Source organism: Staurois parvus, unplaced genomic scaffold, assembly GCF_062004578.1.
Source record: "Staurois parvus isolate SC_StPar_1 unplaced genomic scaffold, SC_StPar_1.0 ptg000827l, whole genome shotgun sequence".
NCBI classification, from domain to species: Eukaryota; Metazoa; Chordata; class Amphibia; order Anura; family Ranidae; genus Staurois; species Staurois parvus.
The window spans coordinates 4200598-4226566 of NW_028318623.1; the positions used below are offsets into that span (position 1 = coordinate 4200598).

Sequence of the window (25969 nt, forward strand, 5' to 3'; positions counted from 1 at the left end):
CTCCTCCCTATCAGCTTGGGAATACTGCTCTGCTTGGCTGTGCACAGCACAGCCATGCAGAGCAGTGTGATTACAGTAAAGCCCACACACACCGCCCCCTTTGTAAAACACTCCCTGCACACAATTAACCCTTTGATCGCCCTCATACTAACCCCTTCCTGCCCAGTGCCATTAGTACAGTGTCAATGCTTTTTTTTTAGCACTGATCACTGTATTGGTGTCACTGGAGATGTCAGTAACACCAAGTCAGCTCCCCCCAGTGTCAGAATGCTCGCCGCAGTCCCACAGTCCCACTATAAGTCGCTGATCGCCACCATTACTAGTAAAAAAACAAACAAAATTCCAGTATTCATCAGTATTACCATCATTTGTAAATGCTATAACTTTATTATTTATTTATTACAGGTACTTATATAGTGCTGTCAATTTACACAGTACTTTACATATATATTGTACATTCACATCAGTCCCTAACCCTCAAGGAGCGTACAATCTAAGGTCCCTAACTCACATTCATACCCTAGGGCCAATTTAGACAGGATCCAATTCACCTACCAGCATGTCTTTGGAGTGTGGGAGGAAACCAGAGTACCCAGAGGAAACCCACACAGGCACAGAGAGAACATGCAAACTCCAGGCAGGTGGTGCCGTGGTTGGGATTTGAACCAACGACCTTAGTACTACCAGGCGGAAGTGCTAGCCATTTAACCACTGTGCTGCCACTTGCATGTAAACCAATTAATTTACACGTATTGGGATTTTTTTTAACAAAGACATGGAGCAGAATACAATTTGGCCTAAATTTATGACAAAATTTGATTTTTACATTTTTTTTACAGGTCATGTTTAACAGCAAAAAGTCAAAAATAAATTTTTTGTTTCTCAAAATTGACAGTCTTTTTTTTTATAGCACAAAAAATAAAAACCGCCCAAGCAATCAAATACCACCAAAAGAAAGCTCTATTCGTGGGAAAAAAAGGACGTAAATTTTATTTGAGTGCAGCGTTGCATGATCGCGCAATTGTCAGTTAAAGTAATGCAGCGCTGTAACAAAAAAAAAATGGCCTGCGAAGGGGGGGAGAATCCTCTGGAGGGCAAGTGGTTAACGAGCCACAGATGTGGAAAATTAACCTTTAATTGCCATTTTACCCCTGTAGGTGTCACCTTCCAAGGCCAGACATTCCGCGAAATGTAAACATTTGATCCGGGCCATTTGGATGATTTCTGTTATCATTATGATTTAAAGAGGAGCCAAACAATGTGATGAAAATGGCTTCATATGATCACGATCCTTAAATAAAAGACAGTTTCTTGGCATGATCAGGCATATTTTCAATATGAACGGCAAATTTTCACAATTTCTGCCAGGGGGTGTGAACGTTTGATCAGACCTGTAATATACTGTGTGTATATATATATATCTATATATAGATATATATATATATATATATAGATATATATACACATACATATATATATATATATATATATACACACATATATATATATATACACACATACACACATATATATATATATATATATATATACACACACACAGAGTATAGAAGGGTGGATCTAAATGGTTGTTAAAAGGGTGAAGGATAGGTCACATTTGAGTGCAGAATACAAAAAGGGGTCAAAAAATAACAATGATATTTTCAGACTGAAGCAGCAGCAGCAATTCCTGAGAGAACATTTCCTACTCTCCTTTCCTATCTCATTTATTCATCCTTCACATGAAGATACTTAAGAGACATCAGTATTGTGTGCTTGGCCACTTTCCAGGAAAACAGGAGCTCTTTAAAAATCTCTTTTACTCCTGTAAATTAAAAAAAAAAAATCTATTCTTAAAGGGTAACTCCACTTTCATGGGAAATAATAATAATACATAATAATATAATAATAATAATAATAATAAAAAAGAATAATACCATATACAATTTTTACACAAGCCATATTGTAATTGAATGTTATTAAAAATAACCTTTCCCTTTCAACCTGCAGCACCTGTCATATTCTATAAAAATCAATGCAATTCAGCAACCTGAAAACTTTCTGTACACATGGTGTATGGAACTTACCCAGAAATGTCAGTTTCTGATTGTGCGTTTGGCTCACTGACTTTCCCAGCATCCTCTGCAACATAAATGTAATTTTTGGTGAGATACTCTCAAAGGGCATTAACTTCTAAAGGAATGCAGACCCTGCTACTTTCCTAATTAGAACACTGTAAGTGCATCAGCTGATTAATGATGAAAAAATCACTCCCATTCAGATCCGCTCTGACACTGAAATCAAAGAGCTATTCCTTCAGAGCAGAAACAGATAGGGCTTTGCAAGGAAGTTTGTTCCAGTCCTTGAAATGTACATTGCTCTCCCGGAGGAGATTGTTTTTTTTTTCTCAACAAAACTAGAGTTATCTTTAACCCTTTTGGCACCAGGTATGTAAGTTACATAGTTAGTCTGGCTAAAAAAAGACAAAAGTCCATCCAGTTCAACCAAAAAAAAAAAGTTATAATCCTACACCCACAGTTGATCCAGAGGAAGGTTAAAAACCCAGCAAAGCATGGTCCAATTTGCTCCTGCAGGCAAAAAAATTCCTTCCTGATCCCCCGAGAGGCAATCGGATATTCCCTGGATCAACTTTACCTATAAATGTTATATCCAGTTATATTCTGTGTATCCAAGAAAGAATCCAGGACTTTTTCTAAAGCAATCCACTGAGCTGGCCAGAACCAACTCTTGAGGGAGTCTATTCCACATTTTCATATCATATCAATGACCAGATCTGACCAGACCTATGTGAGGGCATCTGATGTGTTTTGATATACAAATGCGCATAAAGATTGCGTATCTGGTGAGTGCGCAGTCTTTACCTTATTTTCTCACCTCATCCACGGTTTCGGTCATTGGACGCCTGAAGATCATCTGTGATCTTACTCACTTTGGACTTATTTAGTAAATTGGTTACATATCTTTCACGATACTAGCCACAAACCATAGTGGCATTTATACGTGCACGATGTCACTTTACTTATTTATTCATATATAAAGCTCATTAATTTATGTATTATCCTATGGACGTTTAAAATCCGCCTGTGATTTTAACCACACTGTCACTTTTTGATCTACTCTATTTTTGGTAATATTAGCCACAGATTATAGTGGCATATATACTTGCACAAATGTCACTTTATTGATTATTTATATATGAATTTATTATTTATATATCATCTTTGTGAATTTTACTAGCGCTGCACCCTTTTATTATATTATTGGTTAAAGAGAACCTGTCACAGTTGGCCTTTTACAGAAACCTGAAAATTCAGGGTCCTTTCACATGGGCGTTCCATATGTCTGTTTTTCATCTGTCCGTTTTTAAAAAAAAATGTTTTTCAAAAACAGACACCCATGTGTTTCTGTGGATGTAACAGTTGATCATATGTTTACATCCGTTAATGTCCGCATCCGTTAACCTTAGTTTTTTTGAATGGAAGAAAACCCTATTTTCTTTCTGTAATTAAAACGGACTGGATGAAAAAAACGGATGTAAATGTATGTAAACAGATGAAAAATGTATGTAAACAAATGAAAACCGGATATAAAACGGATGTAAACAAATATAAAAACGGAGGTCAAAAGTAAAGTCTTGATCCGTTTAGCAACAATTTTGAAAAAAAAATGCGACTGAACTGATGAAAAAACCAGAACGCCCATGTGAAAGGACCCTCAGAATTAAACTCTCATAAATCAGGATCAGGAAGGAATTTTTTTCCCTGCAGGAGCAAATTGGATCATACTTTGCTGGGTTTTTTTGCCTTCCTCTGAATCAACTGTGGGTGTAGGATTCTAACTTTTTTTTTTTTTAATGGTTGAACTGGATGGACTTTTGTCTTTTTTCAGCCAGACTAACTATGTAACTATAAAAGTAATGCTTAGTTTGGTAGAGCACCATCGGCTGATTTTTGTGTTGCCTAGGGCAGCACAAAAACTAAATACACCACTGGGTTTACAACCACTTTAAGGAATGGGGGGGGGGGGTAAAATGTGGTTCACCATTTTTATTACCCCCCCCCCCAACCACACATCTAAATGAGGCTTAACCTCCTTAGCAATTTTCCCGAGTGTAGATCGGGGTAAAATTTGAGTACCAAGAGCGGTAACCCCGAGCTACACTCGGGCTTACCATGCGGCATTGCTCTGGGGGTCCCTGCAGCACTTACCTTGTCCTTCGCTCCCGCGATGTGTCCCCTGCAGCATCCCCAGCCATCTCCTCCGGCCGATGTAGGCATCCGGCTTCCGTGTTACGGTCCCTGTGACGTCGGGACGTACGGGCGCCGGAACCGGAGGCAAATTTGAAATTTTTAAAAAATGTCATTTTTTTAAAAATGACTATTACATAGTAAAACATTGCTGTTTCAATGCATTTCACATACATGTGGTCCCTACTGCTTTGTCCTGTGCCCTGCCTGCATTTTGACTGTTCTTTCTGCCTGGAAACGTAGAAAAGTCCATGGCGTCCAAAAAGCGTCCCTTTACATCAAAAGCGGTTTTAGACCGGCTAGAGAACAGCGATAGTAAATCAGAACCACTTGCAGAATTGAGTGATAATGATTCGTGGGGGAAATTCGTCATCAGACACTGAAAACGATTTTGCGACTTTGCTCAGCGATGTGCGAATTTGCCTCTGTATTTCAAATTTCAGTGTTTTTGGTTTGATTATATTATTGAATTACATTTATTATTATTATATTATTATTTTTTATGATTATTTATTAAATTATAATTTATGATTTTGTGTTTCAAGTTTTATCATACCCCGGATGTTTACTAGACTCTTGTTCGGACAGATTTCAGTGAGTTATTCCTAAATTACAGCCCTACAATAAAAAACTACATATTTCCATGCAAAAAAATGGTACCGCTTTCAGCACAAAAAATTGGAAATAATCAGACCACCGAGGAGGTTAACACACATTGATTTGATTTTTTTTACATAAAGCTGATCTCTCTCACATATACATACAAAAAGAAGTAAAAAAATATTGTAACTAAAGTTTTCCTGTTAAAAATGAGAGTAGCGTCCTTTAAACGATTTAAACCACAAAAAAAAGGAAAATTACAACATAAAATGAAGATAAAAAGTGTGGAAGGAAACTGTGACAGCCTATTAAAATGCAAAATGTTTTTCAGATAGCATGGAAAAGTACTTTAGGTAATTGTTTTAGCTCTCACTTGTAAATTCTCCGAAGACTTAAAAATTCATCATTTTCCACCAAATTGTATTTCTTCAGCACGTTAAACAGCGATGATACTCTTACTTCCAGATGGCCACTTATGAGCGTCCCCTGGGCTGTGCTCAGCGTGCTTTGCTACCCATACAGCATGTTGTCTCTACAATCTGCCGCTAATCAATAGGTTATCACTCACAGCAAACGCTTCCTGCGATCCTCCCACAGGCACGACTCGCTGTCAATTGCGTTTATTCCACATGTGGTTCCATTCTGCGCAAATCATACGCTTAATCTTCAATACCTCGTAGTATTTCGAAAAAAAATTAGCTGAAAGGGAATCTGCCACGAGCAGAATACCCTCTATGAGAAGTCACAGATGGAAGCCACTCGTGGGGGTTGATTTAAAGTGATTCTAAAGGCTTTTTTTTTTTGTAAATAACAAACATGTCTATACTTACCTTCTGTGTGTAGTGGTTTTGCACAGAGCAGCCTGGGTCCTCCATTTCTCTCTGCTTGCCCCTCCCTCTTTTTAGGTGCCCCCACAGCAAGCAGCTTGCTATGGGGGCACCTGCTGCTCCGTGTGTCCGTTCACACACTGGCTGTGATTGACAGCAGTGGGAGACTATAGCTTCCACTTCTGTCTCAGCCAATGAGGAGAGGGAGTCCTGGGATAATCGAGACTTCAGTGCCCGGATCGAGAGGGGGCTTAGGTGAGTATTGGGGGGGGGTACTGCACAGAGATGACTTTTTGCCTTCATGCATAGAATGCATGAAGGTAACAAACCTTAAGCCTTTAGAACCACTTTAACCTCCCTAGCGGTCTGATTATGTCAGTATTTCTGTGCTCAAAGCGGTACATTTTTTTGCATGGAAATATGTATTTTTTTTATTGTAGGCTGTAATTTTTAGGAATAACTCACTGAAATCTGTCTGAACAAGAGTCTAGTAAACATCCCGGGTATGATAAAATTTGAAACACGAAATCATAAATTATAATTTAATAAATAACCGTGAAAAATAATAATAATAATAAATTTAATTCAATAATGTAATCAAACCAAAAACACTGAAATTTGAAATATAGCGCCAAGTTCGCACATCACTGAGCAAAGTCGCAGAATCGTTTTCAGTGTCTGATGAGGAATTTCCCCCACGAATCATTATCACTCAATTCTGCAAGTGGTTCTGATTTACTATCGCTGTTCTCTAGCCGGTCTAAAACCATTTTTGACCTAAAGGGACGCTTTTTGGACGCCATGGATGTTTCTTAGTTTCCAGGCAGAAAGAACAGTCAAAATGCAGGCAGGGCGCAGGACAAAGCGCTCGGGACAAAATGTATGTGAAATGGTTTGATACAGGAATGTTATACTATGTGATTTTAGTGAATTTAGTGAATGTCACTTTTTGTCATTTTCAAATTTCCCGCCGCTACGTCCCACGTACATCCTGACATCGCAGGGGACAGAACCCGGAAGACAGATGCCGGCATCCGGCGGAGGACATTGCCGGGGACACTGCAGGAGGGACATCGCGGGAGCGCAGGACAAGGTAAGAGAAGAACAGATCCCAGAGCAACGCCGCATGGTAAGCTCGAGTGTAGCTCGGGGTTACTGCTTTTGGTACTGAAATTTTACCCCGAGCTACACTTGGGAATACCGCCAGGGAGGTTAATAAATGCCAATAGGCTGTTCACTTTTCAAGGGAAGTTGCACTTTGCAAGGGAATTTGCCCCAGAGCTAATAGGGTGACATTTTTTTTTGAAAAGGCTACCCAATCACACGCAAGGAAAATAAATAAAAAAAAACCTGCATTTTTGCTTGCACATGAGTGGATGATCAAAATCAGCAGAGCATCATCTCATTCACTAAGCTCTGGGGAAAATTCCCTTACAAAGTGCTACTTCCCTAGAAAAATGAGAAACCTATTTGCCTTTAGTAAATGTACTCCATGATCTCTACAGAAGTCATGAAGCAGTGATGTTACTGGCAGTTAAACTGGTTGATTTACTAAGAATGTAGAGTGCAAAATCTGGTGTAGAAACCAATCAGCTGCCAGGTTTTATTGTCAAAGCTTAAAATGTTACTAAACCGACAACATTCAAATCAGTCTGTATATGCAGTAAAGCATGCTTGTTATACTCACCGTGGAACCTAAGGGGTTAATCCTCTGCATTGTGTAAAGTTGCTGTTTGATCCTGTCTTCTCTGATCCTCCCCTTCTTCCAGTGCCCCCCTCTTATCTTTTCATTCTGGACATGTCTACTAAGGGCAGAGGGATTCCAGGAAGTAAATGCTACATGAATTATCTGCCCATACTCAAGATGGCCGCAGCTTGAAATACCAGGGGTTGGTTTTCAAAGTGATTTCTCAACAATTGAGACATGGATGAGTTTGATTTGAATATTAAAAATAAATTAAATTGGGTTTTCAGGCTGTGGTGCTCAGATACAGTGAAGTTCCACTATAAATGACATTATTTCAACTTTGCCTGATTCACGTTTATTCGTTGCAGTAATACACACCTATGGTTTTGCACATGTTACTGGAAAACACAGTAATACACTGAATTTATACTGAGCCATTCATTCATTGAATGGCAGCCCAACAAAGATGTACTTGAGGGTTAAAGATCTCACAGAGGACCACCGTTCATACAGAACTCCCGCTTCCCCTCACTACATGTGCTGGACGCCGAACCCAGGAACCCATCCCCAATCCATGTGTTTATCACAAACAAAAAGGGTTGCACTCCACTTAATTCTAATGTCACGCCGCCCTCACTGGAAATCACAAGCTCAGTTCCCGTGCGGGCTGCGATTTCTGTAGAAGTGCAGGGACCTCTTCCCTGCATGTCCTGGGGTACGGGAGTCCATTAAAAAAAATTAAGCTGCTCCTCTCCAGCATCTTTCACCCAGAAGGGCTTATAGAAGAATTCCAAGCTTGCTATATTTTTACATAGTTACATTATCCATCTTGGACCAATATAATTATGTATATACCATACCTGTCTGATACCGCTAAAAGCTGAAAATCACTGATGTAGACACCTCTACTACAATAATATCCACTAACTTCCAAGTCTCTTGCTGAGTGGCTGCCCTGCTGCATTCGCAACACAAAAGGTCAGCTGTTCGGTATGGGCACCTTTCAGAGAATGCTTTGCATTTTGTGAATGGATGCAAAGCATTCTATGATTTGAATGAGGTGTGACGTCCCTATCTACCAGGAGCGGACTGACAACTCATGGGGCCCCGGGCAATAGGGGATCATGGGGCCCCTGTGCCCTTGCCCAAACTCCAAAAAGCCTATGAAAAAGGTACCAGGGGCATCTCATGGGGCCCCCTACTGACCCCGGGCCCTCGGGCACTGCCCGAGTTTCCAAATGGTCAGTCCGCCCCTGCTCCCTACCTCTCCACCTTGTCTAGTCTAAGAACGTTTTGCATCCCATGCCATTTTTTGCTCATGAATGCAAACCATTCTCTGATTGGATGAGGTGAAGAGTATGACATGACTGCCCCACCTCTCCACCTTGTTCAGTCAGGGAATCCTTTGCATCTGGTGCCATTTCTACACGTGGGTAAGATCCTGTGATCTGTCTCCTGGGATGAGTGACTTAGGAATCCCAGAGGCAGTTCACATGACTGCGTGTCATATACCTTCATTGGAGGCCAAGTTGACGGAGGGCTACCCTTGTGGCTCTCGTCTGAGCACCCTTGAATGTGGTGAGAGAGGTACAAGGCTCAAAGAAGCATGGATGCCGGTAGCTTGGTAGCAAGTAATTGCCACAGACAGGGATGTAGTCAAGATAAGCCAGGGTCATACATGGTGAGACAACAGCATGGTCAGGAAGCCGGCTGAGGTCAATACCAGGGAATCAGATAGAGCAAGGTCCAGTAGCAGGCCAAAGTCAGTACCTGGGAAGCAGCCAGAAACTGGAGCAGCACAGTGGCTTAGTGGTTAGTACTTCCACCTGGCAGTACTAGAGTTGTTGGTTCAAATCCCTACCACGGCACCACCTGCCTGGAGTTTGCATGTTCTCCTTGTGCCTGTGTGGGTTTCCTCTGGGTACTCTGGTTTCCTCCCAAAGACAGGTAGGTTAATTAGATCCTGTCTAAGTTGTCCCTAGTATGTGTATGAATGTGAGTTTGGGACCTTAGATTGTACACCCCTTCAGGGTTAGGGACTGATGTAAATGTACAATATATATATATGTAAAGCGCTGTGTAAATTGATGGCACTATATAAGTACCTGAAATAAATAAATAGTCAGAGGCAAGCTGAGGTCAGTATCCAGAATTCACAGAGCAAGGTCATGAACAAGCTGAGTTAACAATGGAAGATTATTCAGCAAAATTATGAGCACGGGGTCATGGGTACCAGTAGCTTGATAGCAGGTAACTGCCATGGTCAGGGATGTAGCCAAGGTAAGCCAGGATCATACATAGTGAGACAACAGCATGGTCAGGAAGCCAGCTGAGGTCAATACCAGAGAATCAGGCAGAGTAAGGTCCAGTAGCAGGCCATGGTCAGTACTGGAGAAGCAGACAGAGAATAGTCAAAGGCAAGCCAAGGACAATGTCCAGAATCCATGGAGCAAGCCAAGTCAGTAACAGAAGATCAATCAGCAGCACAGGAACAAAGGTCATGGGCAGGGGTGGACTGACAACTCATGGGGCCCCTGGGCAATAGGGGATCATGGGGCCCCTGTGTCCTTGCCCAAACTCAAAAAAGCCTATGAAAAAGATACCTGGGGCATCTCATGGGGCCCCTACTGACCCTGGGACCTCAGGCAGTGCCTGAGTTTCCAAATGGTCAGTCTGCCCCTGGTCATGTGGAACCTAAAGAACATCTTGTGATTAGCACACTCAAGGATCTCCTTTAAATAGGCAGCTTGGCACCAATGCACATGGACATGTGTGCCAATACGGGTGGAAGTGCATGCCTTTGGGCGCTGGTGCACACAGATGCGCTTACATGTCAGTGCACGCCTGAGCTCGCTTGTGTGCTGGTACATTTACATGGGTATTAGCTGCACAAGAATGAGCATGCGCTGTATTCATTTCCTGATGCATCATGCACAGAAATGCAGCAATAAATCCCAGACCGACCTGCGGCGTTCCTGCACAGGTTTTGGTACATATTCCTTGCTAGGTGAAAATGATGGACCGGAACTTTAAGAAAAAAATATTTACTAAACAAAATTTTGCAATTCTTTTATAGGGAAGGGGGGAGAGCAACATTAAAAAAAAGGGTGCAGGTTCGCTTTAAGGATGCATATTTTACTAAAAAGGGAATGGGCATATGTGCTATGTCTTGCTGAAGATCAATTTTTATCATCTGACAGCCATCAGGTTTTCCTGGAAATTCTATTGGAACGTTGGTTACTGTGTGCATGTTTTTAATCAGATACAATATATTTCTGTCCTTGACCGGTCCATGATATTAGAAAGTCATGAGTTCTCGGTAACAAGACTAGGTTTAATATTCCGTTCACAGGAGAACAATCGTTTCCTCTTCTCGGGCTGGAAAGCTGCTTTAAAATGAAGCGCAAGAAGCGATAGACTTTTATGAGCTGAATAATTGTTAATATTGACTACTTGAAAAAAATATATTCCACCTTTCTACATTTATATTTTCACCTCCATTGCCTACATGGGGTTTTAGCTTTAACAGCAGTAGCCTATATAATATAAAAATATAAGAGGCTTTCTACAAATCAATATATTTGTGAGCAGTTCCTAACACCAAGCATTTCACAAATGTTTCACTTTTATTTTTTCATTCGTGCTTTTATTGGGTTTAATGCTTGAGTGTTGATACATAGACTTGGGATCGAGGTCTTTAGATTGTAGATATCAATACAAACATAGTATAAACAGTTATTGACAGTTAATACAAAGAGGGTGTAACTTATAGCTCACCTAGACTTCTTTTGGGGGGTTTATGAGGATATTAATCGGATATTGTGCTAAACCTGGAGCCAGAAGCTCTACTAAGTGGAAGAGTGGGTTCCACCCAGGACATGGCCTCTTTGTACAGAGAGGATTTCCTTCCTGGCAAATTTCCCAGTAACCTAATCAAAGTATTTGGGAGCAGAAAAGCTACTGTAACCAGCGTATAGCATTAACTTTAAGTAAATAGATGAACACAATATAGAAATAATACAAGCATTATTCAAGAAGAGATTAATAACAGGACATACATCCCATGTACAAACAGGTATTATCAGCAAAAGGCCAGTTGGAGTCCTGGTGGAATTGTGCACCAATACTCGGGTATATGTCTAGGAAATATTAGAGATACAGTACCTTCAGATGAATGTTGCAGCAAAGTCCAGTTGCAGGGACCCTGAGGATAACAGGACATACATCCCATGTACAAACAGGTATTATCAGCAAAAGGCCAGTTGGAGTCCTGGTGGAATTGTGCACCAATACTTGGGTATATGTCTAGGAAATATTAGCGATACAGTACCTTCAGATGAATGTTGCAGCAAAGTCCAGTTGCAGGGACCCTGAGGATAACAGGACATACATCCCATGTAAAAACAGGTATTATCAGCAAAAGGCCAGTTGGAGTCCTGGTGGAATTGTGCACCTATACTTGGGTATATGTCTAGGAAATATTAGAGATACAGTACTTTCAGATGAATGTTGCAGCAAAGTCCAGTTGCAGTGACCCTGAGGATGATGTGGCATCTGTCTTTCTGTCATACACCTGAATGCAAGATAAGTGTTCAAGAGAATATCCCCCAACTGTTGTCTAACCAGTCTGGAATGGAACTTCTCACTGGCAGTAACTGATTTGCAACTGGAACTCAAAGTCAGCCTATCTACTCTGTTCTTTTGTCCTGCCATAGCAGTGTATAATAGTCTCTTATTGTCCACAATTTAGTATCATGACATGTGACTGAGACATTTTTTCTCCCCAATTCCTCTTTCCATGTTTTCCAAGCCAAAAACCAGGGACAGGAAGTGCATACATAATATATTTACAAATAATGTATTTACAAATTCAGACAGTAGAGGGCAGCAGATCCCTACACTTACTATGCACTATTATAAGATTAGAATGCAAAAGGTCCCTTTCACATGGGGCGAATTCCAATACATTCAGCAGGGGATCTGTGAACTGTTCCCCTGCTGATCTGAGCAGAGCACATACATGTCTGCTCAGCTTCTGCAGAGCAGAAATGCTCTGCTCTACGGGAGTAAACTGACTTTACTGTCTGTTTACACCCAACTGCCTCCAATCTGCTCCATCTAAATGGAAGAGGATGGAGTCCTCTTTTTTTTTTTATTGCATGCCTAATATATGTATTCTAGCACTGCAAGTCTCTAAGATTGTACTGGAACCAAATATTGAGATTAATCTCAGGCATTGCTACTCAACCATTTACGTGTGTGATAGGGGCCTAAGAGTATAACATGAGGATATAGATAGTATTAACCAGTAGGAAAAATAGGTAAAGGTCAGTTAGTGGACCTTTATTGCCATTTATTGTATGATGAACTTGCAGATTTAAATTTCTATAGATTTCATAGTGTGCAAGCCATTGTTTCCAAACTTGGAATGTTAGATAATATTTGCTTTTGATTGCAAAACTGTGCTTGTAGGCACTCTGCAGATTAACATTTCTAATGACTTCTGCAAGTAGATTTTCAGTTGTGTGTTATGCTAGAGTTAGCTGCAAGAAGAATATATAGAATTAATGTTCTAAATGCAATCGGTAGGTCATTTATATTAACCCCTTCCCGCCGGCGCCTCCCGGCCCTTTAAGAGTTTCAGAAGCCGGAAGGCGGGACGGGCGGGCCGGGGTTTTGGGATCATGTGACCGCCGTGACGCGTCATCACAGCGGTCACATGATCGGGAAAGGTCCCGATTGAAAGAGCAGACCGGGACCTTTCCGTGAGTACCAGACATTTGTGCTGGGACCGCGCAGGGTGCACGCTCTCAGCACATATGTTTTTTGTTAATTGCACGCAAATGTGCGGCCGCTCGGCGTCTAGGCCCAGACGTCGGGAGGCCGCACATTTGTGTGCTGCCGGCGTGAAGAGGTTAATATGAAGAATGGCTAAACTCGATGGGCAAATTGGTTGAGTAGCGATGCTTGAGATTAATCTCAATATTTGGTTCCACTACGATCTTAGAAACCTGCAATGCCATAATATATGGATTAAAGATCTAGTGGAACAACAAACTTTTTAACCTTGGGAAAAATTATTAATAGAGAATTTAGAGAGATTGTGTGGTGTAAGGCAGTGCTGGATTATCAAATAGGCAGAGTAGGCACTGGCCTATAGGACCCATGCCACTTAAGGGTCCCGTGTCAACGAATCAAAATAATATTGATTTGATCTTGAAAGATGCATTCTTAAATTGTTTACGAAAGATAGAAAAAAAATAATTCAACTTTTAAAAAACTAAAACTGTACATTAACCACATGCCGCCCAGCCACCGCATATAAACGGTGGCAGGGCGGGGCTCGTAGGCAAAAGCACATTTTAAAACGGCTGCCTTCAAAACAGGTAGGGGGCGCGAGCGAGGCGCACGCCCGCCCTGCCTGTCCCGCGGGTGTCAGCAGCGGGTCTCCGCCCCCGGGTCACGGCCGGTTTTTACCGGCCGTTTTCCCGCGATGAGCGGTAATCACTGACACAGAGCAGGGCTGCATTGTTTACACACTGCCTGTTCTGTGACAGTTCGCCGACAAGCTGCAGAGGGAGAGAAGAGTTTCTCTCCCTCGATCAGCTCCCCCCTCCCACCCCCCGTCCAGTACAGACCCCCGCCCCCTAGTAAAACACTCCCCTTACACAGCAAATTCTAAAAATGTTAACCCTTCCTCCCCAGTGACATTAGTACAGTTTCAGTGTTTTTTTTTCACTGATCACTGTATTGGTGTCACTGGGGATGTCAGTGACCCCAAGTCAGTCCCCCCCCCAGTGTCAAAATGTCCGCCGCAGTCCCACCATAAGTCGCTGGTCGCCGCCATATGTTGCTGATTGCCGCTATATGTCGCTGATCGGCGCCATTATTAGTATAAATAAAAACTAAAAATCCCAGTATCTTTCCCGCCATTTGTAAACGCTATAACTTTCACGTAAACCAATTAATTTACACGTATTGGGGTTTTTTTTAGCAAAGACATGTCGCAGAATGCATTTTGGCAGAAATTTATGACTAAATTTGATTTTTGCATTTTTTTTTTACTGGACATGTTTTATAGCAAAAAGTCCAAAAAAATTTTTTTTTTTCCTCAAAATTGTCAGCCTTTTTTTTTATAGCGCAAAAAATAAAAACCGCACAGGTGATCAAATACCACCAAAAGAAAGCTCAATTTCTGGGGAAAAAAAGGATATAAATTTCATTTATGTACCATATTGCATGACCGCGCAATTGTACGTTAAACTAGCACAGCGCTGTATAGCAGAAAAATGGCGTAAATTGCAGTATCTATACCATAGTTTGTAGACGCTATAACTTCCACACAAAGCAATCAATATACACTTATTGGGATTTTTTTTACCAAAAACATGTAGCAGAATACATTTTGGCCAAAATTTATAACCAACTTTGAGTTTACTATATATTTTTTATAGCAGAAAGTAAAAAATATTGTTTTTCTTCAACATTTTTGGCTTTTTTTTGTTTATAGCGTGAAAAATAAAAAGCGCACAGGTGATCAAATTACACCGAAAGAAAGCTCTATTTGTGTGAAAAAAAGGATGTAAATTTCGTTTGGGTGCAGCATTGCATGACCGCGCAATTATTAGTTGAATTAGTGCAGCGCCGAGTAGCAAAAAGAGGCCTGGTCATTAAGGGGGGTAAATCCTCAGGAGCTCAAGTGGTTAAAGACTCTATAGAGAAAATACTGTATTTATGTAATTTACCCAAAAACAGCTTAAATTACATATTTATTATTATTAATGTCGGGTACTTACATAGATCCAACAATTTATGCAGTGCTTTACATATATATATACTGTGTGTATATATATATATATATATATATATATATATATATATATATATATCATACATTTACATCAGTCCCTAACCCTCAAGGGGTGTACAATCTAAAGTCCCTAACTCACATTCATACATACACATATTAGGGCCAATTTAGACAGGAGCCAAGTAACCTACCAGCATGTCTTTGGAGTGTGGGAGGAAACTGGAGTACCCTGAGGAAATCCATGTAGGCACAGGGATCACATACAAACTCCAGGCAGGTGGTGCCGTGGTTGGGATTCAATCCAACGACCCTAGTACTGCCAGGCAGAAGTACTAACTATCTAGCCACATAAACCATAGACATCAAGTTCACATAACAGTTTGTCTCTTAAAAGCTCATATTCTTTCAGCTCTCAGTTTGTAAAAGGTTTTGGTGCAACCTACGTACCTGTAATGCACAGTAGTGATGTGATCTCTATCTAGCTACCGGCGTGCACATTACTTAGTTCAATGTTATCCCACTAGAACAAACCTCCAGAAACCTGCGAGGGGGTCCCTAAGGTTTTGACTGCCTAGGGGCCTCCACAGAGTTTAATCCAGAGTACATTTTTTAAATCGGTTGAGTAGCGATGGTTGAGATTAATCTCAATATTTGGTTCCAGTACGATCTTTGAAATCTGCAGTGCCATAATATATGGATTAAGGATCTAGTGGGACAACAGACTTTTTTAACCTTGGGAAGAATTATTAGTAGAGAACTTAGAGAGATTGTGTGGTGTAAGGAAGTGCCGGATTATCAAATAGGCAGAGTAGGCACTGGATTATGGGACCCATGCAATTTAAGGGTCTTAAAATACACGATTTTCTGCAGCGCAATTTCAAAAGTAGTTCTTGTATTACTTTTTCTGCAGTTTGTTGCCATTGCACATATAAACTACAATAGAAATCACAAAACAAAATAGAAAACGCAAAAATGAATTTGGAAATCTTCAGAAAACGTGGTGTAATCACAAACAGAATGCTCGATTTTAAATCACATCCAGTGTGAACCAAGCCTTAGTGTGCTTTTCACATCACAAAATGTGCACCCGGTACCCACACTTGGGGTGCCATTAAAAATGAATGGGAATGCAAAGGTGTGAATGCAGTCTAACTATAATGCAAGTAAAAGAAAAAAGTATTACTGACAGCACTTACCTTCTGGATACAAATGGAGAAACAGAAAAAGGGCGCACCGACCTAGTGCATTATCGTTTAAAATAATTTATTAAAGAAACAAAAATAGGTATCATACTCACAATGGACATAATAACACAGGCATGTCAAACTGAACAAGATGTATGATCCAAACAACATCTGAGTCCATACGATGGAACCCTGGATGACCAACTGGGTAACGCGTTTCGAGGACACAACCTCTTCCTCAGAGCCAACCATGTCTTCTGTTGTGATAACCTTAGACTTGTCTGACATCTGCAGTATGTGTGTATTATTTAGGGGGGCCCTTTTGAACCTCTGTATTTGACCCATTACTGCAAACAGTTTTGTGTATATGAAACATCTTTATATGTTTATGCAGTTTATAAGCAGATATTTTGTTGATGTGTTATGCAAAGCAAGAAAAAGACATTTAGGATAGAGATTTTCCATAATGCAAATGCACTGAAAACACATCAAAATGAATACCACCATTAATTTTGATGGGCCTGCTGTGCAAAGACATTGAAATGCTACATGTCCTATTTAAAAATAAAAATAAATATAGAAAGTTGCAATGTATGAACCAGAACACAATCACCCGATTGTAATGCAGCACACCCTTTACATGCCAATTCTAACAGGCATTGTATATCTGAGAAAGATGTATAGTCAACTAAAAACAAGTGCAGTGGATTGTGCAGAAGATCATTTGAGAAACAAATTATTAAAATTGTAATACATATCCAACATCTCAATGTCAAAAAGGCTCATCACACATCTGTATGTCTAATCCACCATGATACCTACTCAAAATCACTAATGACCTGCTAACCGCCAAAGCTAATGGCCACTACTCAGTCTTCTTACTCCTCAACCTTTCCGCGGCCTTCAACACAGTCAACCACCCCCTCCTCCTTAATAAACTACACTCCCTTGGCCTCAGAGACTCCACTCTCTCCTGGCTCTCCTCCTATGTATCCCAACGCTCCTTTAGCGTCACCTATAATGCTACCACCTCCCCCTCACTCCCCCTCTCTGTTGGGGCCTTCAAGGCTCTGTCCTCGGGCCCCTTCTCTTTTCCATCTACACCTCCTCCCTCAGCAAACTGATACACACCCACGGCTTCAACTATCACCTCTACGCTGATGACAATCAAATGTACCTCTGTACCCCTCGCCTCACCCCTTCAGTCTCCACCCGTATCACCCACCTACTGAACAACATATCAGACTGGATGTCGCTCCATTTCCTCAAATTGAACCTTTCCAAAACCGAGCTCCTGATTTTCCCCCCAGCCCGTGCCCCCTCCCCCACCCTCTATATTCACGACCAACAACGCCACCATCAGTCCCACTCCGCAAGCCAAAGTCCTAGGTGTCACTCCAACCCCATGTCCAATTATTGGCAAACTCATGCAGGCTCCACCTCCGCAACATCTCCAAAATGCGTTCCTAACCTCAGACACTACTAAACTACTCGTTCACTCCCTTATTATCTCATATCTGGACTATTGCAACTCCCTTCTCACCGGCCTACCTCATCGCAGACTATCCCCTCTTCAGTCTATCCTGAACTCAGCGGCCAGACTCATCCACCTTACCAACCGCTCCGCTTCTGCCACCCCCCTCTGTCATTCCCTCCACTGGCTCCCGATTGCCCAACGCATTAAATTCAAACTACTAACACAGACATACAAAGCCATTCATAATGCTGCCCCAAACTACCTCACCGACCTGATACCCAAATACCACCCAACCCGTAATCTTCGCTCCTCACAAGATCTCCTACTTTCTAGCTCCTTGGTCTCCACCTCCCACGCCCGACTGCAGGATTTCTCCAGGACTTCCCCCATCCTCTGGAACTCACTACCCCAATCCATTAGACTGTCACCTACCCTCCTCACCTTTAGGCGCACCCTGAAAACCAATCTCTTCAGGGAAGCCTACCCCGCCCTCACCTAACAGCCTTTCTCCTCCACTCCTCCTACCACTCCATCCCCCACAGCCACTTCCTCCTGTACCACTATCCCCTCCCTCCTAGATTGTAAGCTCGAAAGAGCAGGGCCATTGAACCCCTCGTGTTTTGTTTTGTTTCTGTATTGTCTCATGTTCTGTCCCCCACTATAATGTACAGCGCTGAGCTAACCTTTTAGCGCTATATAAGTACTGTATAATAATAATGATATCAGAGAGGTAATGCTCAACTCTCTTCTGCCCAGGTAGAAGCCAAATAAACATACTGTATGTAGCACATCCTCCTCAGAAGCCGCTAGTTCACTGGGCCCTCTAATACTAATCTTGAGACCTCTAGACTAATCGTGTTGAGACCTCTACCAATCTGACACACGGTTAACACGATTCAAGATTTTTTTTATCCAATATAAATGTATTTGTAGCAAAAAACATTGTACAAAAATACACAAGTAGTACATGGAACACAAATGCATCAGTAATTACGCCTTAGTAAAACAGTGAACTACAGTACAGCAGCTAACACTGCATTTCAGTCGTAAAAATAATTTTGTTTTGATATAGAGGAGAGGAATATGACATAAAAGATATAGGAGAGTAGATAAAAAAACACAACTCATAAATCACGGTATGGTATGTAGCAAGGTCAAGTACAACTCAATCATAAGAAAGCAAAAATGTGACTTTTGAATATCAGCCCGATCAGCCAGTGTGGAGATGATCAAAAAAATCTGAGTAAGGGAAAATATCGCAAGGCCTCCACAGCGCATGATACTTAACAGGGGTATTATTGGAAATTGCTACCGTCTCCTCCATGCCACTTACTTCCTCAACAGCGCAAAGCCATTCTTTAACCTTAGGAGTATACCTGCTTTTCCAATGGCAAAGGATAATAGATTTGGCAGCAGGGGCAGACTGACCATTTGGAAACTCGGGCACTGCCCAAGGGCCCAGGGTCAGTAGGGGGCCCCATGAGATGCCCCTGTTACCTTTTTCATAGGCTTTTTTGAGTTTGGGCAAGGACACAGGGGCCCCATGATCCCCTATTGCCCGGGGACCCCATGAGTTGTCAGTCTGCCCCTGGGCTCAAGTAATTATTAGGGGTAGCTGAGGTGGGAGCTGCACACTGAAGGTTTTATAACTTCATGCATAGAATAAACCATAAAACACCTTCAAGGAAAAACAGGTGTGAGGATGCTGCCACCTCCCTCAATAGGGACGTGGTAGCATCCATGAGGCCATGACTAAAACCTGATTTGTCCGAAACCCGCTGGTGATTTTAGCTTCATACATGCCTTTATAATAAAGAAGTATACAGTTTGTCAGTCCGCCCCTGTTTGGCAGCATTCAGTAAATGCCTCACCAGAGAGTGTTTGTATTGTTTAAGTGAACAATGGTTGACATGGAGCAGACAGCAGTCTGGGGTGAACTCCAGGGAGGTCCCCGTAATAACTGTAATCGTATTGCAAACTTCCATCCAATACGGTTGACGTAGTGGACACTCCCAGCAGATATGTAACATGGTACCTTTGTGTAGGCCATATCTCCAGCAAATATCAGATGACAAAGGAAACCAATGACTCAACTTACTAGGGGTCGCATACCAATTTGTCAATAGTTTATAAGAGGTTTCCTGAAATCTAGTTCCTACTGAACATTTATGAGCCAAGATGCAAGCATTTGTCCATTGTTCATCTGTGAAGGATGTATTCAAAGCAAACTCCCATTCTAAACGAAATCTGATGGAAGCGCCCACCTCAAAGGTCTGTAGCCATTTATATATTAGGGATGTTACTACGCTTCAAGATTTGACACCAACCCAATCTTAAGGTGGACAAACCACAGTTTCAGAGTAAGACCTTATATACAGTATTAAGTCTAAGAACTTATAGGCCTTGACCATATATTAGCAAACAATTAACAGACAATAAGACAGGACAGTGAGCAAGATAAAGTAGTAGTATACCATGTACTACACAGAGTACAGAATACAAAATCAGACATATGTAGCAACCGGAGATTATAATTGAGCCTATTTCTTCATTATCTACCCATCTCAGCCTAATCAGTACCAGGATCTCTGAAGGTGCAACAAGGGCAGCTTAAACAGTGGATGCATCTAAACCTCCTAAGTTAGGCTGCTAGGTCCAAGTCTACCTGCAGGACTTTCTTTGGGCCAAACAGCCCCAAATAGATTGCATTTGGTGAAAGCTGTGCAAAAGGGGCAGTCTCTAAATGGTTTCTTCTGCCGCCTATCATTGGGGCACTTTAACGGTGGTGCACTACTGGTGATCATTGAAGTCACAACCTGCATTCAGTTCCAAGTACAACTTGTTGCAGGTGTGATTTGTATTATTGGTTTGAAGAGTAAGATAAACACTAATAAGTGAAAGAAGCCAAAATAAAGTCAGTTCTGGAATACTTGGACAATCCTCAGTAGATGTTATGATTACAGCCTATAGTGGGTTACTGGTGCTGGGCACTAACCCAGGGAGCGAAAGGGTATGGTGATGACTGGCAATTAGAGGACTCAGTTGCTGCCGAACAGTGTGTGTGTGTTGGGTTAAGAACCCTCTCACTGGCCCTGCATTCATGCAGCTGACAACCAGCGATCCTTTTAGCTTCCTCCAGTGAGCTGAAGTAGATGAGTGATGGATGTGGTGATGGTCTCTCTCTCTACTGGCGATGCTGCTACCCACACCATGCTGTTGACAGAGGCCCTGGTTGGCGGAGCACATTAGCCCTCATGTCTGTTCTCTTCCCTGTCCTGGCGCCAACTGCCCCGAACCTTCTCGGGCAGTGCAATTTGAGTCAATCCACTCCTTCACTTCATGCTATGGCCCTCTGGGAACTTTAGTTTTTTCTAACATCAGGGCAATACCATTACCATACAGTGGAACTACATCCTACAATTCTCCCCAGCAGCATCACCTTCACCATAACCCGATGCTGCCCAATCAGTGGAGAATGCCTAACATCCATAAAATGTACTTGTAGTTCATACATTAATAGTCTTTGAAGTTTCTTTCCTTTTTTTCCTCTTAAAGGGGCCAATTGCCAGCACCTGGCTGCAGTTTATAAACTAATCCGAAGTGCTTTCGTTTTGCTTTGTAGTTTAAAAATTGCTATGACCATCTGACAAATGAGTTATACCTGGTGTTAGCAAACATGCAAGAAGTACTGGCTAGAGAAGAATTTTCATTGTCACCACCGTTTACAAAAATAAAGATAGATTTAAAGGGCGCATTGGGCTTTAAATGGCTTTTGAGGGTTAGAGACATTCCTTTCAACTCTTTGAAAATGTTCATCATTTATTATCATTATTATTTGTTTTACAACAGATGTTGAATTTCTAAAAAAAAGGTCTTTCTTTCTAGGTACATACGGAGCGCACTTAAAAAAAATGGTGTCATTTGTCATTGAGATGGCTCTGTTTGCTAACAAAGCCATGTCTTTTTTTTAATCATATTTCATAGTATATATACATAGCTACATAGTAAGTCTGGCTGAAAAAAAAACAAAAGTCCATGCAGTTCAAATATTAAAAGGAAAAAAAAAAGTTATAATCATATACCCACAGTTGATCCAGAGGAAGACAAAAAAAACCAGCAAAGCATGATCCAATTTGTTCCTTCAGGGAAAAAAACTCCTTCCTGATCCCCCGAGAGGCAATCGGATATTCCCTGGATCAACTTTACCTATAAATGTTAGTATCCAGTTATATTCTGTGTATCTAAGAAAGAATCCAGGACTTTTTTTAAAGCAATCCACTGAGCTGACCAGAACCAACTCTTGAGGGAGTCTATTCCACATTTTCACAGCTTTCACTGTGAAGAAACCTTTCCGTGTTTGGAGATTAAGTTTCTTTTCCTCCAGGCATAAAGAGTGCCCCCTTGTCCTCTGTGATAACCTCATCTAATGAATCTGCCTGGTGAAATTTGAGACTGATTTATATTAAATTAAAATCTGTATCATGGCAAAAGTCAAAAATACCCCCAGTCAGTTCACAGTCTGAGCCATTAAATGTTTTTACTCAGGACCCATCCAGACTTCCACCCGCCCACCCACTCCTTCTGTTTTCACCATTGGAAGTCGGATTAATATGTATGTGTTCTGTAGAACAAATAGTTACAGCCCAATTTATAATCCATCTCCTAAAGCATTTCTGAAGACTTTTAATGCATTTATCTTTTATCTAACCTGTTGGCCTTTTCAAAATGATTTACTGAAAATCTCAAAAACAAAGTTATGCTCAAATGTGATCCAGATTCTTTATCATCCAATACATAACCGCTGTGAGCAAATATCGGGTCTTCTTAGCAACTGAAGATCAGGAGAGTCCTAACAATATCAATGGTTGGAAAATAACAAAGCCACACTCTATGTTCACAGTAATTGTTAAAAAATCATGTTTTGGAGTTCCAAGTGGCCTCCTTAATTGGGGCTGCAAAGCAAAAACAAGAAAAACACCTTGATTAACATTGTTCATAGTCTCAAGACTGGAAACATTCACAAATTAAGCCTTGTCTTTGTAAAATAAAATGGGGTTGTTAAAAGTAGATATGTGTGTTTCGTTTTGTAAAAAATTAAATTTTGCCCAAAAATTTGATTCTCAGAGATTCGGATGTATACGAATCTTCAAATGGACATAGTAACAAAATTAAAGAATGCATTAATTTCACTGATATCACATGATGCCATAGTAGTTTGAGCCCATGGGGAAATTAATTAAATTTTGCAATTTGTTTGATAATTCATATTTAAGTAAATTTGTGTTTTAAAATGAATTTTTAATTGTTACAATCAGTCAGTTCAGATGCAAAATCTAATGCAATTCTTAGGTTTGAAGCATTTGGAACTGCTAAAATATTGATCCTTCAGAATAGTTTTGATATATGAATAAGGAATCCACCCAAAATATATAGCAATCTTTTGAAAACCTTTTTTTTAATAACCTCAGACCAACGAATGTACGAAGAAAATGCCGAAGATATGAAATGAATCTCGAAAATTAATCAGTTCAACATAACGAATATGACAAAACAAAATTCTTAAATTTGTGATTTAAATTGAATTTTTAATTGTTACAATCAGTCAGTTCAGATGCAAAATCTAATGCAATTCTTAGGTTTGAAGCATTTGGAACTGCTAAAATATTGATCCTTCAGAATAGTTTTGATATATGAATAAGGAATCCAACCAAAATATATAGCAATCTTTTGAAAACATTTTTCGAATCACCTCGGACCAACGAATGTCTGAAGAAAATGCCGAAGATATGAAATGAATCTCGAAAATGAATCGGTTCAACATAACGAATATTACAAAACAAAATTCTTAAATTTTTGATTTAAATTGAATTTTTAATTGTTACAATCAGTGAGTTCAGATGCACAATCTAATGCAATTCTTAGGTTTGAAGCATTTGGAACTGCTAAAATATTGATCCTTCAGAATAGTTTTGATATATGAATAAGGAATCCACCCAAAATATATAGCAATCTTTTGAAAACATTTTTCGAATCACCTCGGACCAACGAATGTACGAAGAAAATGCCGAAGATATGAAATGAATCTCGAAAATTAATCAGTTCAACATAACGAATATGACAAAACAAAATTCTTAAATTAATGAATGCATCCAAAATGAAACAAAAATGTCAAGTGTGCACATGTCTAGTAAAAAAAAAACAAAAAAACAGACTATTACATGTATATTTCTAGAAATACAGTATATACAGTATGTTAAATCTGCATGTGCAAAACTCTTAAATCAATTTCAGAAAGTCTTCCACCTGGGACATAAAGCTAGACATCCCAGTACATAATTAATCTCCTTAATTGCCAGCATTCATTGGTTCTAATAAATTCTACAGTCCCACTGTATTTTACAAATAAAATTCTTATCATCTAATTTTATATTGGGTTGGACAATCAAAGGTCCCTCTTGTGAACTTCAATGCTTCCTGAAGCCTGATAGACACAATGGGGTAGATTTTTAAAAATTGGATCACTCAGAATCTGGGGCAATTGAGCATGGCAGCCAATGATTTTCTAACGTCAGGTATTATTCGATTAAGGAACAGAAAAAGGGCGCACCGACCTAGTGCATTAACGTTTAAAATATTTATTGAAGAAACAAAGTAAGTATCATACTCACAATGGACATAAAAACACAGGCATGTCAAACTGAACAAGATGTATGATCCAAACAACATCTTAGTCCATACAATGGAACCCTGGATGACCAACTGGCTAACGCGTTTTGAGGACACAACCTTTTCCTCAGAGCCAACTAGTTGGTCATCCAGGGTTCCATCATATGGACTCAGATGTTGTTTGGATCATACATCTTGTTCAGTTTGACATGCCTGTGTTTTTATGTCCATTGTGAGCATGATACTTACTTTGTTTCTTCAATAAATATTTTAAACGTTAATGCACTAGGTCGGTGCGCCCTTTTTCTGTTTCTCCATTTGCATCCAGTGTATTTGGACCACCCCGGTCTGTGGAGGGCAGCAAGCAGTGCATATTCCAGAAAATTCCAGAACATTCCTATTGGGTCTACTGAGTCCTTTCCTAGCGCAGGAGTAAAGTGTTTGTTGTGTTGGATTATTCGATTAAGCTTTGGTAATAAAATCTGGAGTCTGTTTGGATTCTATGCAAATTTGCACCAAATTGTACACTCTCCAGCTTTAGAAAATAACCCCTTATAAGTTTTTTTTCATTCAACCCAGAGGGCAGATCCAAAAACCCTGAGAGATCACTGTACTAACACAAGCGATATTAGTACAGCGCTCTCCCCCACTGTGCTATTATATTTTAACAGTGGGACCGCTCCAGGGGCGGACTGACCATTTGGAAACTCGGGCACTGCCCGAGGGCCTGGGGTCAGTAGGGGGCCCCATGACATGCCCCTAGTACCTTTTTCATAGGCTTTTTTTAGTTTGGGCAAGGGCACAGGTGCCCTATGATCCCCTATTGCCCGGGGGCCCCATGAGTTGTCAGTCCGCCCCTGGACCACTCCACTGCCAGAACACACCAGTCAGCACTCCCAGCCATTGGCTGCAAGCACTGATTGGATGCCGGTTGGCTGCTAATTTTCCAGCATGCTCGTTCGACAGAGGCCGGTCCTGAGATCAGCTTCTGGTGGAGAGGCAGCTGTACACACAGGCGAAAATCTGACTGGTTTCTACTGTACTGGCTGATTTCAGTTGATACTCGATGTGTCTGTATCTGGCTTTAGAAGGAACCAGCACTTCTACCCTGAATAAACAAAAAAAGGCATTCAGTTATGGGGAAGTATGACCAGCACTTGTAGGTAATTGAAACATGGGTCCCATGCTTACATTATGCTTGTTGATAATCTGTATTGAGAGAAATAGAAGGGCGACCATTTTTTATCCTGTTGTGAAAACACTATCTGACTGGCTATTTCTGACTTCTATATCACTGACCCAGAATAACCATGACTAATGTTGGGTAAAAGTCAGAACTCTTGCATCATTCTTGGGTCACAAACTCACACACTTGCTCAGGTCAGTAGATCAAATTGTTGAAGCCAGTTGGTCTGCATACGAACCAGAAAATAAAAATTAAAAAATTGCCAGC

At 40.7% G+C, this 25969-nt stretch overlaps 1 protein-coding gene across 3 annotated transcripts in view; it reads left to right on the forward strand.

Moving 5' to 3' along the window:
- SYT3 (synaptotagmin 3) overlaps positions 1-25969 on the forward strand; it is a 379591-nt gene that overhangs the window by 226874 nt on the left and 126748 nt on the right. The gene's annotated exons all lie outside the window — the stretch shown is intronic.